At 41.8% G+C, this 15,723-nt stretch overlaps 1 long non-coding RNA gene across 1 annotated transcript; it reads left to right on the plus strand.

The window, feature by feature from the left end:
* Positions 1-301: 301 nt before the first annotated feature.
* LOC147341360 (uncharacterized) lies at positions 302-15,277 on the plus strand. The gene is made up of 2 exons (XR_015159602.1): positions 302-487; positions 12,436-15,277. It is a non-coding gene; the product is annotated as an uncharacterized LOC147341360 (long non-coding RNA).
* The last annotated feature ends 446 nt before the right edge of the window (positions 15,278-15,723 follow it).

The following is a 15,723-nucleotide window of genomic DNA, read 5'->3' on the forward strand; positions in this document are numbered from 1 at the left end:
GAGGTAATAGCCCTAGGCCTGGGTAAACTGAATGTGCACTGTTTCCAAAGTCTAAGATGATAAGAAACAAAGCACAGAATCTGGGTAAAGATCCAAGAAGTAGAGCTAGGCATTGAAGGATGGACACACATAGAGAAACTCATAGGAATATGAGCAGAGATTTCATTACTTCAGCTGGGCCTTGGAAAACAGTTTCCCTCCAGTAGACCTACGTGAGTGGAATGGACAATCGCCCCATCAATCATCTCAGACCCGCCAATGACGACGTTGGGAGGCGGGGCCGTGGAAACCTTGTTGAAGAAGCCCTAGCTTGTGAGCAAGCGCAAGACTAAGCTTCCGACTGTCTGGATTGTCCTGTGGGGTTTCCATCCACCATTCTCCTCAGTTAGGATTTGACGTGGCAGGTCCCTTTCCTGAGATCCCAAAAGCATTCGTTTTACTTACTCTATTCATATTTGGCTGTCTCCGGTGTGATTTGGAGAGTCAGGTAGGTGGTGTGTCCTAATGGACAATGACAGATGTTTCGGTCAGCTTCTGGGTGGATGGCAGAGGTCTCTCAGGCACTTCCGGGTTTGGTGTTTGGCGTTATTGTAACAGCCCGATGAAACTTGGAGAAAATTTTCTTTGTTTAATTGTGGGTCTCGAGAACCCATTTCCCCTTCATGGTCTTAATGTTTTGTAGTGTTTGTGGCTTACTGTGAGAAAAGGGTGGGTGCCGTTGGCTGGGTGGTGTGGGGATGGCGCACAGTCCGGTGACCTTTGGTCGCCATGGAGCTGATTGCGCCTTGTACTGTTATGCGTTTGTGGTGGGTATATTGTTGCCAGGTTGGTTCAAGTGTTGATGTTGACCATTTTTGTGACCTTAACCATTGAGGCCGTTTTTGTTATTTTCCACGTGAAACGAGAAAGTAAGCCTCTGAGCGAGCGTGTGCTGCGTTCAGCTGACAGCCTTTGGCTGCCTTGGTGTTTTGTATTTTATTTAACAAAATGGCTTTAAGTTTAATATCATTCGTTGGTTAACTTTTTTTTTTTTTTTTGCTAGTTTACACAGTTTTATTTCATATACTTAAAATAGTTTTTGTTCAGTGAAATATGCAATTTTATAAGCATTGTTAAACTGTTGAACATTGAACCCTGTTGCTATTCTCCCATCTGGTGAGAAGGAGCTAGCCCAAATATGGATCCACATTTTCTATATTGTCTCAATTATCTTTTCTTTTTTTTTTTTCTGTTTATTTATTTTACTTTACAATATTGTATTGGTTTTTGCCATACATTGACTTGAATCCACCATGGGTGTACATGTGTTCCCCATCCTGAACCCCCCTCCCACCTCCCTTCCCATCCCATCCCTCTGGGTCATCCAAGTGCACCAGCCCCGAGCACCCTGTCTCATGCATCAAACCTGGACTGGCGATTTGTTTCCCATATGATAATTTACATGTTTCAATGCCCTTCTCCCATATCATCCCGCCCTCGCCTTCTCCCACAGAGTCCAAAAGACTTCAATACATCTGTGTCTCTTTTGCTGTCTCATATACAGGGTTATCGTTACTGTCTTTCTAAATTCCATATATATGCGTTAGTATACTGTATTGGTGTTTTTCTTTCTGGCTTACTTCACTCTGTATAATAGGCTCCAGTTTCATCCACCTCATTAGAACTGATTCAAATGTATTCTTTTTAATGGGTGAGTAATATTCCATTGTGTCTATGTACCACTGCTTTCTTATCCATTTGTCTGCTGATGGACATCTAGGTTGCTTCCATGTCCTGGCTGTTATAAACAGGGCTGCGATGAACATTGGGGTACACGTGTCTCTTTCAATTCTGGTTTCCTCGGTGTGTATGCCCAGCAGTGCGATTGCTGGGTCGTATGGCAGTTCTATTTCTATTTTAAGGAATCTCCACACTGTTCTCCATAGTGGCTGTACTAGTTTGCATTCCCACCAACAGTGTAAGAGGGTTGTAAGGGTCTCCACAGCCTCTCCAGGATTTATTGCTTGTAGGCTTTTGCATAGTAGCCATTCTGACTGGCGTGAAATGGTACCTCATTGTGGTTTTGATTTGCATTTCTCTGATAATGAGTGATGTTGAGCATCTTTTCATGTGTTTGTTAGCCATCTGTATGTCTTCTTTGGAGAAATGTCTATTTAGTTCTTTGGCCCACGTTTTGATTGGGTCTTTTGTTTTTTGGAATTGAGCTGCAGGAGTTGCTTGTATATTTTTGAGATTAATTCTTTGTCTGTTGCTTTGTTTGCTATTATTTTCTCCCATTCTGAAGGCTGTCTTTTCACCTTGCTTATAGTTTCCTTTGCTGTGCAGAAGCTTTTAATTTTAATTAGGTCTCATTTGTTTATTTTTGCTTTTATTTCCAATATTCTGGGAGGTGGGTCATAGAGGATCCTGCTGTGGTTTATGTCGGAGAATGTTTTTCCTATGTTTTCCTCTAGGAGTTTAATAGTTTCTGGTCTTACGTTTAGATCTTTAATCCATTTTGAGTTTATTTTTGTTTATGGTGTTAGAAAGTGTTCTAGTTTCATTCTTTTACAAGTGGTTGACCAGTTTTCCCAGCACTGCTTGTTAAAGAGACTGTCTTTTCTCCATTTTATTTTTTTGCCTCCTTTTTCAAAGATAAGGTGTCCATAGGTGTGTGGATTTATCTCTGGACTTTCTATTTTGTTCCATTGATCTATATTTTTTGTGCCAGTACCATACTGTCTTGATGACTGTGGCTTTGTAGTAGAGCCTGAAGTCAGGTAGGTTGATTCCTCCAGTTCCATTCTTCTTTCTCAAGATTGCTTTGGCTATTCGAGGTTTTTTGTATTTCCATACAAATTGTGAAATTATTTGTTCTAGTTCTCTGAAAAATACTGCTGGTAGCTTGATAGGGATTGCATTGAATCTATAGATTGCTTTGGGTAGTGTACTCATTTTCATAATATTGATTCTTCCAGTCCATGAACATGGTATATTTCTCCATCTATTTGTGTCTTCTTTGATTTCTTTCACCAGTGTTTTATAATTTTTTATATATAGGTCTTTTGTTTCTTTAGGTAGATATATTCCTAAGTATTTTATTCTTTTGCTTGCAAATGTTTAGTGAATGCAATTGTTTCCTTAATTTCTCTTTCTGTTTTCTATTGTTAGTATATAGGAATGCAAGGGATTTCTGTGTGTTAATTTTATATCCTGCAACTTTACTATATTTGTATATTAGCTCTAGTAAATTTCTGGTGGAGTTTAGGGTTTCCTATGTAGAGGATCATGTCATCTGCAAACAGTGAGAGTTTTACTTCTTCTTTTCCAATCTGGATTCCTTTTATTTCTTTTTCTTCTCTGATTTCTGTGGCCAAAACTTCCAAAATTATGTTGAATAGTAGTGGTGAGAGTGGGCACCTTTGTCTTGTTCCTGACTTTAGGGGAAATGCTTTCAATTTTTCACCATTGAGGATAATGTTTGCTGAGGGTTTGTCATATATAGCTTTTACTATGTTGAGGTATGTTCCTTCTATGCCTGCTTTCTGGAGGGTTTTTATCATAAATGGATGTTGAATTTTGTCAAAGGCTTTCTCTGCATCTATTGAGATAATCAGATGGTTTTTATTTTTCAATTTGTTAATGTGGTGTATTACATTGATTTGCGGATATTGAAGAATACTTGCATCCCTGGGATAAAGCCCACTTGGTTGATGTATGATCTTTTTAATATGTTGTTGGATTCTGTTCGCTAGAATTTTGTTAAGGATTTTTGCATATATGTTCATCAGTGATATTGGCCTGTAGTTTTCTTTTTTTGTGGCATCTTTGTCAGGTTTTGGTATTAGGGTGGCTTCATAGAATGAGCTTGGAAGTTTGCCTTCTGCAATTTTCTGGAAGAGTTTGAGTAGGATAGGTGTTAGTTCTCTAAATTTTTAGTAGAATTCAGCTGTGAAGCCATCTGGTCCTGGGCTTTTGTTTGTTGGAAGATTTATGATTACAGTTTCAATTTCCATGTTTGTGATGGGTCTGTTAAGATTTTCTATTTCTTCCCGGTTCAATTTTGGAAAGTTGTACTTTTCTAAGAATTTGTCCATTTCTTCCAAGTTGTCCATTTTATTTGCATATAGTTACTGATAATAGTCTGTTATGATCCTTTGTATTTCTGTGTTGTCTGTTGTGATCTCTCCATTTTCATTTCTAATTTTGTTGATTTGATTTTTCTCTCTTTGTTTCTTGATGAGTCTGGCTAATGTTTTGTCAATTTTATCTAACTTCTCAAAGAACCAGCTTTTGGTTTTGTTGATTTTTGCTATGGTCTCTTTTGTTTCTTTTGCATTTATTTCTGCCCTAATTTTTAAGATTTCTTTCCTTCTACTAACCCTGGGGTTCATAATTTCTTCCTTTTCAAGTTGCTTTAGGTGTAGGGTTAGGTTATTTATTAGACTTTTTTTCTTGTTTCTTGAGGTAAGCCTGTGTTGCTATGAACCTTCCCCTTAGCCCTGCTTTTACAGTGTCCCATAGGTTTTGGGTTGTTGTGTTTTCATTTTTATTCGTTTCTATGCATATTTTGATTTCTGTTTTGGTTTCTTCTGTGATTTGTTGTTTATTCAGCAGCGTGTTGTTCAGCCTCTATATGTTGGAATTTTTAATTGTTTCTCTCCTGTAATTCAGATCTTATCTTACTGCATTGTGGTAAGAAAGAATGGTTGGAATGATTTCAGTTTTTTTTTTTTTTTTTAATTTACCAAGGCTAGATTTATGGCCAGGGATGTGATCTATCCTGGAGAAGGTTCCATGTGTGCTTGAGAAAAAGGTGAAATTCATTGTTTTGGGGGTAAAATGTCCTATAGATATCAAGTAGGTCTAACTGGTCTATTGTATCATTTAAAGTTTGTGTTTCCTTGTTGATTTTCTGTTTAGTTGATCTATCCATAGGCATGAGTGGGGTATTAAAGCCTCCCACTATTATTGTGTTATTGTTAATTTTCCCTTTCATACTTGTTAGCATTTGTCTTACATATTGTGGTGCTCCTATGTTGGGTGCATATATATTTATGATTGTTATATCTTCTTCTTGGATTGATCCTTTGATCATTATGTAGTGTCCTTCTTTGTCTCTTTTCACAGCCTTTGTTTTAAAGTCTATTTTATCTGATATGAGTATTGCTACTCCTGCTTTCTTTTGGTCTCTATTTGCATGGAATATCTTTTGCTAGCCTTTACTTTCAGTCTGTATGTGTCCCTTGTTTCGAGGTGAGTCTCTTGTAGACAACACATATAGGGGTTATGTTTTTGTATCCATTAAGCCAGTCTTTGTCTTTTGGTTGGGGCATTCAACCCACTTATGTTCAAGGTAATTATTGATAAGTATGATCCTGTTGCCATTTACTTTATTGTTTTGGGTTCGAGTTTATACACCCTTTCTGTGTTTCCTGTCTAGAGAAGATCCTTTAGCTTTTTTGGAGAGCTGGTTTGGTGGTGCCATATTCTCTCAGCTTTTGCTGGTATGTAAAGCTTTTGATTTCTCCTTCATATTTGAATGAGATCCTTTCTGGGTACAGTAATCTGGGCTGTAGGTTATTTTCTTTCATCACTTTAAGTATGTCCTGCCATTCCCTCCTGGCCTGAAGAGTTTCTATTGAAAGATCAGCTGTTACCCTTATGGGAATCCCCTTGTGTGTTATTTGTTGTTTTTCCCTGGCTGCTTTTAATATTTGTTCTTTGTGTATGATCTTTGTTCTTTTGATTAATATGTGTCTTGGGGTGTTTCACCTTGGGTTTATCCTGTTTGGGACTCTCTGAGTTTCTTGGACTTGGGTGATTATTTCCTTCCCCATTTTAGGGAAGTTTTCAACTATTATCTCCTCAAGTATTTTCTCATGGTCTTTCTTTTTGTCTTCTTCTGGGACTCCTATGATTTGGATGTTGGGGCGTTTACCATTGTCCCAGAGGTCTCTGAGGTTGTCCTCATTTCTTTTAATTCTTTTTTCTTTTTCCCTTTCTGTTTCATTTATTTCTATCACTCGATCTTCTACCTGACTTATCCTATCTTCTGCCTCTGTTATTCTACGGTTGCTTCCCTCCAGAGTGTTTTTTAATCTCATTTATTGCATTATTCATTATATATTGACTCTTTTTTATTTCTTCTAGGTCCTTGTTAAACCTTTCTTGCATCTTTTCGATCCTTGTCTCCAGGCTGTTTATCTGTAACTCCAATTTGTTTTCAAGATTTTCGATCATTTTCACTATCATTATTCAGACTTCTTTATCAGGTAGATTCCCTATCTCTTCCTCTTTTGTTTGGTTTGCTGGGCATTTGTCCTGTTCCTTTACATGCTGGGTATTTCTCTGCCTTTTCATCTTGTTTACATTGCTGTGTTTGGGGTGGCCTTTCTGTATTCTGGCAGCCTGAGTCTGACTTCTCTAAAGTAAGGGTCATGGGAAATGTTGCATCCATGTGGTAAGTTACCTCTGGTGTGTCAGAATTAAATGCTGCAAAAGGGGTTCAAAAGGAGGGGTTCCGCATGTAAGTTGGCTCTGGCATACATCAGACTGCTCTAAAACAAGGGTTGTGAGAAATGTTGGGTCTAGAGAGTAAGGTGCCTCTAGCCTGAATCAGAATTGTGTGCCTCGAAGTTCATCAGAAATATTTGGTCAGGGTAGTCAGTCAGCTTTGGCCACAGTCATAGTTCACTAAAGCCAGGGTCAAGGGAAATGATGGGTCCAGGTGTGAGATAGGCTCTTGACCAAGTCCGGCTTTTTTGGTGGACGGAGCATGAGAAAAGTTGGGTCGGGGTGTAAGTTAGGTCTGGCCTGAGTCAAATTTCTGTGCCACAAGGAAATTGGAAAATGTTGGGCCTGGGTGGTAACTTAGCTCTGGCCTGAGTCATAATTTGTGTCACAAATAGGATAGGAAATGTGAGGTTCAGGGCATCAATTGATTCTGGCCCGAGTCAGACTTTTCTAAAGCATGGGTCATGGGAAATATTGGGTCCACGTGCTCAGGTAGCACTGGCCTGTGTCAGACTTCTGTGCCCCAAGGTGAAAGGTTGTTGACCGTGAAAGATGGCAGGGTTCTTGGCCTGCGGAGGAGAGGAATTCAATTCGGGGCCAGTGATGAGGCCTGATCACTCAGAGCGTTTGTGTCTCATCAGATCAGATCAGATCAGTCGCTCAGTCGTGTCTGACTCTTTGCGACCCCATGAATCGCAGCACGCCAGGCCTCCCTGTCCATCACCAACTCCCGGAGTTCACTCAGACTCACGTCCGTTGAGTCAGTGATGCCATCCAGCCATCTCATCCTCTGTCATCCCCTTCTCCTCCTGCCCCCAATCCCTCCCAGCATCAGAGTCTTTTCCAATGAGTCAACTCTTCGCATGAGGTGGCCAAAGTACTGGAGTTTCAGCTTTAGCATCATTCCTTCCAAAGAAATCCCAGGGCTGATCTCCTTCAGAATGGACTGGTTGGATCTCCTTGCAGTCCAAGGGACTCTCAAGAGTCTTCTCCAACACCACGGTTCAAAAGCATCAATTCTTCAGCACTCAGCCTTCTTCACAGTCCAACTCTCACATCCATACATGACCACAGGAAAAACCATAGCCTTGACTAGACGAACCTTTGTTGGCAAAGTAATGTCTCTGCTTTTGAATACGCTATCTAGGTTGGTCATAACTTTCCTTCCAAGGAGTAAGCGTCTTTTAATTTCATGGCTGCAGTCACCATCTGCAGTGATTTTGGAGTCCCCAAAAATAAAGTCTGACACTGTTTCCACTGTTTCCCCATCTATTTCCCATGAAGTGATGGGACCAGATGCCATGATCTTCGTTTTCTGAATGTTGAGCTTTAAGCCAACTTTTTCACTCTCCACTTTCACTTTCATCAAGAGGCTTTTTAGTTCCTCTTCTTTTTCTGCCATAAGAGTGGTGTCATCTGCATATCTGAGGTTATTGATATTTCTCCCGGCAATCTTGATTCCAGCTTGTGCTTCTTCCAGTCAGTGTTTCTCATGATGTACTCTGCATATAAGTTAAATAAGCAGGGTGACAATATACAGCCTTGACGTACTCCTTTTCCTATTTGGAACCAGTCAGATAACCCCTTATTCTGGCTTGTGTATCTGGCATATATATCTTATGTATATTCTGGCTCATCTCTGGCTTGAGACCTTGTTTTCAAGGTCTATAGGTGCCTCTCAAGTGCACAGTCTCAACATTAACTGCAGGGTTTTAATCTGTTGCACTTGTCACTTTCAGAGTGGTTCCCCCTTCTTTGTTTATTTTGGCTTCCTCTGTTTTCAGTTCTCTTCCATGTCTAATTTCTGCCCTGATACAAGGGGGCGAAGGTGGCCACTTATTTAGGCTCACTTGTTTAGTTGTGTTGTGGGGAGGGAGGGGCACTGCAAACAAATACCACTGGCATGTGTGGGGAGTGCTTGCAGTGGATGGGCCACACTGGGTTTGCCACAGCCCAAGGCGGCGTGTACTTCCTGGGTCCACCCTGCTCAGGCTCCAGGGTGCTCTGCAAGGGCATTGTCCCAAGTGGGCCCTGCATTTTGTGCACTTCCCAGGTCTAAGCTGCTCAGGTTCTAGGGTGTTCTGCAGGGGCACAGACCCAGATGGGCTGTGGGTTTTGTGCCTTTCCCAGGTCTGAGCAACTCAGGTAACTGGGCGCTTGGTGAGTGCACTGTCCCAGGTGGGCCATGCATCTTGTGCACCGCCCCGGTCCTGGCCACTTGGTTTCCTAGGTGCACTGTGACAGCCTCAGGTGTGCTACGTATCTCCTCTGGGGAGCTGATCTCAGGTTGTGACACTCCTGGCAGATGTGAACTGTCCAGTATCCCAGGAGGACATGATTAGCAACTGGGAGCCTGCTCACAGTTTGATAGAAGATGCAGTCTCTGGGGCCAAGATTGCAGCAGCCCCTTGCCTTCCGGCTCTGGCTGTGACACAGCTGCCTCTCTGGCACTGGGGAGGGAGGGCCCTAAATGGCAGCTGGCTTGCTCTCATTTGGTATTCGCTCAATCCTTTGTTCTGTGAGCACACCAGGGGTCATCCTGTGGCATTAGAGCCTTTCACAGGAAAGGTTTATTTCTTGTTTTTCATCTCTCTAGCAATCCCACGGTTTAGGTTGCTATCTCACATTGGCTTCCTCAGATTGTCCTCAGGGCATTCAGGCCCGGTCCTTACCGTAAGGACCAATGATGCAGCCTGTACCTCCCAGTCCAGCCCCCACCTGCTGCTGGTGGAAGAGAGTGTCTGTGCCGCTTCTCCATCTCTGCTTGTAGTTGTGGTGAGGCGCATATTCTGTAGGGCATCCCCCCCGTCCTGTTATGTTGCCCGCTGAGATCCCAAAACTCCCCACAGACACACCTATGAAAGGGTTTTCTACAATGTGGAAACTTCTCCTTCACAACTCCCTTTTCAGGACGGGTCTCTGTCCCTAAATCTTTTGTCTGTTTTCATCTTTTATATTTTGTCCTACCTCCTTTTGAATAGATTGGGCTGCTTTTCTGCGTGCCTGGTGTCCTCTGCCAGTGTTCAGAAATTATTTTGTGGAAGTTGCTCAACATTCAAACGATCTTTCGATGGATTTGGGGGTGAGAAAGTGGTCTCGCTATCCTTTTCCTCCACCATCTTGGGACCACCCCCGTTCTCTTTCTCATCTTGCCCATATCAAAACTGTCTGTGCTGGATGGCTGTTCCTGTACCTGAAGGTCATGGACACACAACACCCACAAGGCTTTGTGATGTCCTTCAAGAATTCCACATGCAGATGGCGCTGCCCCACTAAGTTTTCCAGTTATTTAAGTATCTACAGTCTCACATTGAGATATACTCCCCCTACTTTCTTCCTGTACCCCAAGACCTCTCTTCTCTTTCTTACCTTGCTCTTCTGAAGACTGGGTGTGCAGGAGGAACTGTCCCTGTGACTGAAGGCCTTGGCAACACAACACCCACAGGCTTTTCTGATTTAGTTGAACAAATCCACTAGCAGATGGTGCTGCTACACTACATTTCCTGAATTCTACCTGGCTCTACAGCCTCACATTGACATTTACTCTCCCACTCCCTTCCTGTGCCCCGAGACCTGTCTTTTCTTTCTTCTCTTGCCCTTATCAAACGTGACTGTGCAGGAGTGACTCTCCCTGTTGCTGAAAGCCTTGTTGACACAACACCTCCATGGCTCTCAGATGTAGTTCAAGGAATACACCATCAGAAGGCACTGATTCACTAGCTCTTCGAGTTCTACTTGGCTCCACAGTCTCACAGTGATATCTACTCCCACTCCCTTCCTGTGCCTCAAGACCTCTCTTCTCTTTCTTCTTTTGTTCATATCAAAATTGTGCGAGGGTGACTGTCTCTGTGTCTGAAGACCTTAGCAACACAATACTCCAAGGGACTTCTGATGTAATTCAAGGAATCCACCAGCAGATGGCTCTTCTCCACTAGCATAGAAATCGGAAGCACATAATCAGGTAACAGGTTCCTTTTTTTATTCATGTATTTATTTGACTGTGATGGGTCATCCTTGCTTCAGTGGGCTTTTATCTAGTTGCGGCGATCCAGGGTTTCTCTTGGTTCAATTTTATGAGCTTCTCATTGCTGTGACTTGTTTCCTAGCACAGGCCCTAGTGATGGCTTCAATAGTTGTGGCGCCCTGGCTTAGTTCCCCCTTGGCATGTGGGGTCTTCCTGTACCAGAAATTGAACCTCTGTCCCTTGCACTGGCAGGTGGAATCTTAACCACTGGGACCCCAAGGGAAGACCTGGAAGGTGAAGTCTTAACTACTGGACCACTGTGGAAGTTCCCCCAGGTCATAGATTTAGATGCAGACATATGACGGGAGCTTGGTCCAAGAAACAAAGCATGAACAGGGTGCAACTGACCAAAATCGTGAAGAAGTGCCTGAGCTGAAAATCAAGCAAACTGGCTGCTAACCTTGAATCTCCCACCCCTAGTTCTGTGGCTTTTGTAGATCATTGTGAGTCTTTAAATTTTATTTTTAAACTTTACATAATTGTATTAGTTTTGCCTTAAACTCACTTAAAATACAGTTCACTTACGTTAACCTCTCGGTCCTCAAGCTACCAGGGCGTAGTGCTTCTCAAACTTTAATGTGCATGCAATCACCAGGCATATTATGAAAATACAAGTCCTGGTTCAATAGGCCTGTGATGGAGGCCTCAGAGTCAGAAATTCCCAGGTGATGCTAATGCTGCTGGTCCCTAGACCACACTTTGAGTAGCAAGCAAGCATATACTACAGAAGTGGCTTAAGGGCTCTCACTGCTGGTGTGGATGGAAGGTCAGAGGCAGAACTTTAGTCATCATGCCCTTGCAAGCTTCAGCCAGTGCCTTGCCTTTTGAGGTCCTGAGACTGTGGAGCTCGTCTGATCAGCTCTGAATCAAGCTGATCAGTAACAAAGATTTATCCTGGAGGATAGACTGCTTCCACGTGATCAATGTTCCCCTTGGTCAGTGCTCATTGATTGATGTAAAATGAGTGGCCAACACATCGCCAGGGCTTTCTGATGTAGTTCATGAGATCCACCAGCAGATGGTAGGTTATTGAGTTACACTAGGTTCTACGGCCTCACATTGACATCCGCTCCTCCCACTCCTATGCTGTGCCCCAAGACCTCACTTCTCTTTCTCCTCTTGCCCTTATCAAAACTGACTCTTCTCAGATGACTGTTCCTGTTGTTGAGGCCTTAGGAACACATCTCCCCTGGACCTTTCTGATGCAGTTCAAAGAATCCACAAGTAGAAGACGCTGCTCAAATATATTTTCGAGTTATACAAGATTCTGTAGCCTCACGTTGACATCCACCACCACCCCCACTCCCTTCCTGTGCCCCAAAAGCTATCTTCTCTTTCTTCTCTTGACCTTATCAAAACTGGCTGTGCAGCAGTGACTGTGTCTGTGGTGAAGCCTTTGGCAACACAACACCCCAAGGGCTTTCTGATATAGTTCAAGGAATCAACCAGCAGATGGTGATGCTCCACTAACATGGATATCAGAACCACATAATCAGTTCATAGGTTCTTTATAATTTTTTATTTATATATTTACTTTGGCTGTGCTGGGTCTTTGGAGAAGGCAATGGCACCCCACTCCAGTACTCTTGCCTGGAGAATCCCATGGATGGAGGAGCCTGGTGGGCTGCAGTCCATGGGGTCGCTAAGAGTCGGACATGACTGAGCGACTTCACTTTCACTTTTTACTTTCATGCATTGGAAAAGGAAATGGCAACCCACTCCAGTGTTCTTGCCTGGAGAATCCCAGGGACGGGGGAGCCTGTCTATGGGGTTGCACAGAGTCGGACACAACTGAAGCGACTTAGCAGCAGCAGATGGGTCCTTGTTGCTGTGGTGGGCCTCTCTAGCTGTGGTGAGCCAGGGATACTCTTTTTTGCAGCGTTCAGACTTCTCATTGCCCTGACTTCTCGTTTCAGAGCACAGGACCTAGGGCACCAGGGCTTCCACAGTTGTGGAGCCCAGCTTCGTTACTCCGTGCAAAGTGGAATCTTCCCGGACCAGGGATCGAAGCCACGTGTCATGCACTGGCAGGCTGAGTCTCAACCAGTGAACCACCTGGGGAGCCCCCGAGGCTGAAATCTTAACTACTGGACCTCCAGGGAAGTCCCACAAGTCATGGATTTAGATGCAAGGACACATGACAGGGGCTTTGTCCCAGAAACAAGGCATGAACTTGTCCTCTGGGATCAGAGGGAATCTGCCACAGGGTGCAACTGACCAGAATAGTGCAGAGAAGCCTAAGCCGAAAGTCAGGAAACCTGGCTGCTACCTTGCATCTCCCACCCACTAGTTGTGTAGCTTTGGGTGCATCATTATGAATCTTCCTTAGTTTGTTTGTACAACACAGTTCACTTACGTCAACCTCTTGGCCCTCAAGCTTCCAGGGAGTAGTGCTTCTCAGTACTGCAGTACTTTGCAGGTGGCATGTATTTTGGTTTTGTCTCATGATATCTAGTTAATTTTTGTATGTTATGTGAGTTTTTTTGTTTTTAAAGATGTGCTTTTCCAATGTTTCCAGTATTTTGCTGAAAATGTTATTTTTCTCTGTTGTACTGCATTTACATCTCAGTCAGAAGGCAATAGTCTTTCTGACTTACTTCACTCTGTATAATAGTTTCATCCACCTCTTAATTAGCTTCCAATTAAAATAAATTTAAAAAAAGGCAATCGTCCATATAGTTTTGAGTATATTGTGAACTGTTCTGATCCATTGATCTGTAAATCTATCTTTATACAAGATCACACTGAATTATTGTTGATCTATATCAAGTTTTGAGATGAAGTAGTATAAATCCTGCATCTTTGTTCTTTTTCAAAAATTTTGGCTCTCCTTAGCCTTTTGTATTTCTATGGAAAGGTGGAATCACTTTGTCAGTTTATCTTCAAAGTCCTACTGTTGCTTCATTGGGAATGCATTGAATCTATAGGTCAGTTTTCTAGAGCTCCCATCCAGCAATATTGAGTGTTCAGATCTGTGAGCATGAGATATCAATTTATGTTTGTAGTATTTAATTCCTTCTGTAATTTTCAGTGTACAGGTCTTCCAGAAATTTTGTAAAATTTATCCCAAAGTACTAGTATTTCTGCAAAGAAAACATATAAATGGCTACCAAACAAATGAACAGATGCTCCACGTCATTGAAAGTTGAAAGTGTCAGCTGCTCAGTCATGTCCAACTCTTTTGCAATTCCAGGGACTGTAGCCCACCAGGCTCCTCTGTCCATGAAATTCTCCAGGCAAGAATACCGGAGTGGGTAGCCATTACTTTCTCCAGGGGATCTTCCCAACCTAGGGATCAAACCCTGGTCTCCTGCACTGCAGGCAGATTCTTTACTGTCTGAGCCACCAGGAAGTCCAATTTCACATCATTAGCCTTAGGGAAATGCACATGAAAATTGCTTCACACATACTAGGATAACCGTAAATTAGAAAAGAAAAATAACAACTGTTGGAGAGTGTGGAATCATCATACATTACTAAGTGGGACTGTAAATGGTGCAGCCTCTATGTAAAACAGTTTGGTGAGTTCTTCCATTAGTTAAACACAGAATTAACATGTTATCCAGCAATTCTACTCCTAGTTGTGGACCCCCAAAATTGCAATCAGGTGTTCAAACAAAACCTGTACTTGAATGTCCATAGTAACCCTATTCACAATGGCAAAAAGGTAGAAACAACACAAATGTCCACAAACATATGACTGGATAAATAAAATGTCATACATCCATAAAATGGAATATTATTCTCCCATTAAAAGAAACATACAATAATGTGAATGAACTACAGATAATGTGAATGAACTGCAAAATATTACACTAAGAAGCCAGGTATAAAAGGTTACATATCATGATTCCATTTGTATGAAATACCCATAAAAAGTATATACATAGAGACAGAAAGCCTGTTTGTATTTGCCAAGGAGTACGGTAGGGAGGTAATGAAGACTCACAATGCACATGGTGTTCTCATCTGTGGTGATGGAAATATTCTAGAATTAGATAATGGTGATGGTTACATATTGGGGATGTACTTCATGCTACTGAATTTGATACTTTAAAATGGTTAAAATGGCGACATTTGTTGTGTATTTTGCCATAATAGAAGACCCATCTCATCATAAATTTAAGGATTTGTTCATACTTTCTCAATCTGTTCCACTGATCTACGTGACTATCTTTGTACAAGATGCATACTGTTTTGATTGCTGTGGCTTTATGACTTCTGGAATAGGTATGATAAATCCTTCAACTGTTTTCCTTTTTCAAAATGTTTTGGCTATTTAAGGTGATATAAATGTATATTCCGCATACATTTTAAGATCAGCTTGTCAACTTCTACAGGAAATTCAGCTGAGATTTTGATAGATATTGGGCTCAATCTACAGATAAACTTGGGGAAGGTTGCCATATTGAGTCTCCCAACCCATGAACTATCTTTACTAAGTTTAAATTTTCTCAGCTATGTCTTATAATGTTTTAAGTTTTAGTTTGCAGGTCTTATTCATTTTTTATGGGATTTATCCCTAATGTTTTATTCTTTTGAAGGCTATTACGTATCCAGTTGCTTTCTTAATTTCATTTTTGGAATTTTTGGTGCTAGTATGTACAAGTATAAGCGATATTTTGATGTTGATATTGTGTCCTGTTGGCCTTGCTAAATTTGTTTATGGGTCTAGTGGCTTTTTTGTGTCTGTGCTTTGTTATTTTCTCCATACAGGATGATCTGTGAATAAATAAAGCTTTATTTCTTCCTTTCCAATTCGGATGGATTTGTCAGGGTAGGGGGCTTATTCCATTTGCTCAAGCTTCCACTACAATGATGAATAGAAATGGCAAGAGTAGACACCATGCATTGTTCCCAATATTAGGAACATTCTTTCACCATTAAATATTATGCACACTGAGGTTTTTTATAGACTATTTGCCAGAAGAATGAGTTCCTAACAATTTCAGTGTTCTTAAAAGATGTTAAAATCATGAATGGGTATTGAATTTCACCAAATCGATGTTTTAAATCTTTTGGAATGATTGTGTATTACCCCTTTGTTCTCTTAATATGAAGTATAACATTCACTGGTTTCCTGCCATGACCCCACCCAATTATAGCCCTCAGGATGCTCCCCTCCCCCAGCTTCTGGCCACCAGAGTCGCGTGAGCTCACCAACAGACCCTCTCCTCCAAGGGGGCACCACACCAGAAACAAGA

This window comes from Bos grunniens, chromosome X, assembly GCF_055505025.1.
Source record: "Bos grunniens cultivar Pamir isolate PY7600 chromosome X, Bosgru_T2T1.0, whole genome shotgun sequence".
Classification (NCBI taxonomy): Eukaryota; Metazoa; Chordata; class Mammalia; order Artiodactyla; family Bovidae; genus Bos; species Bos grunniens.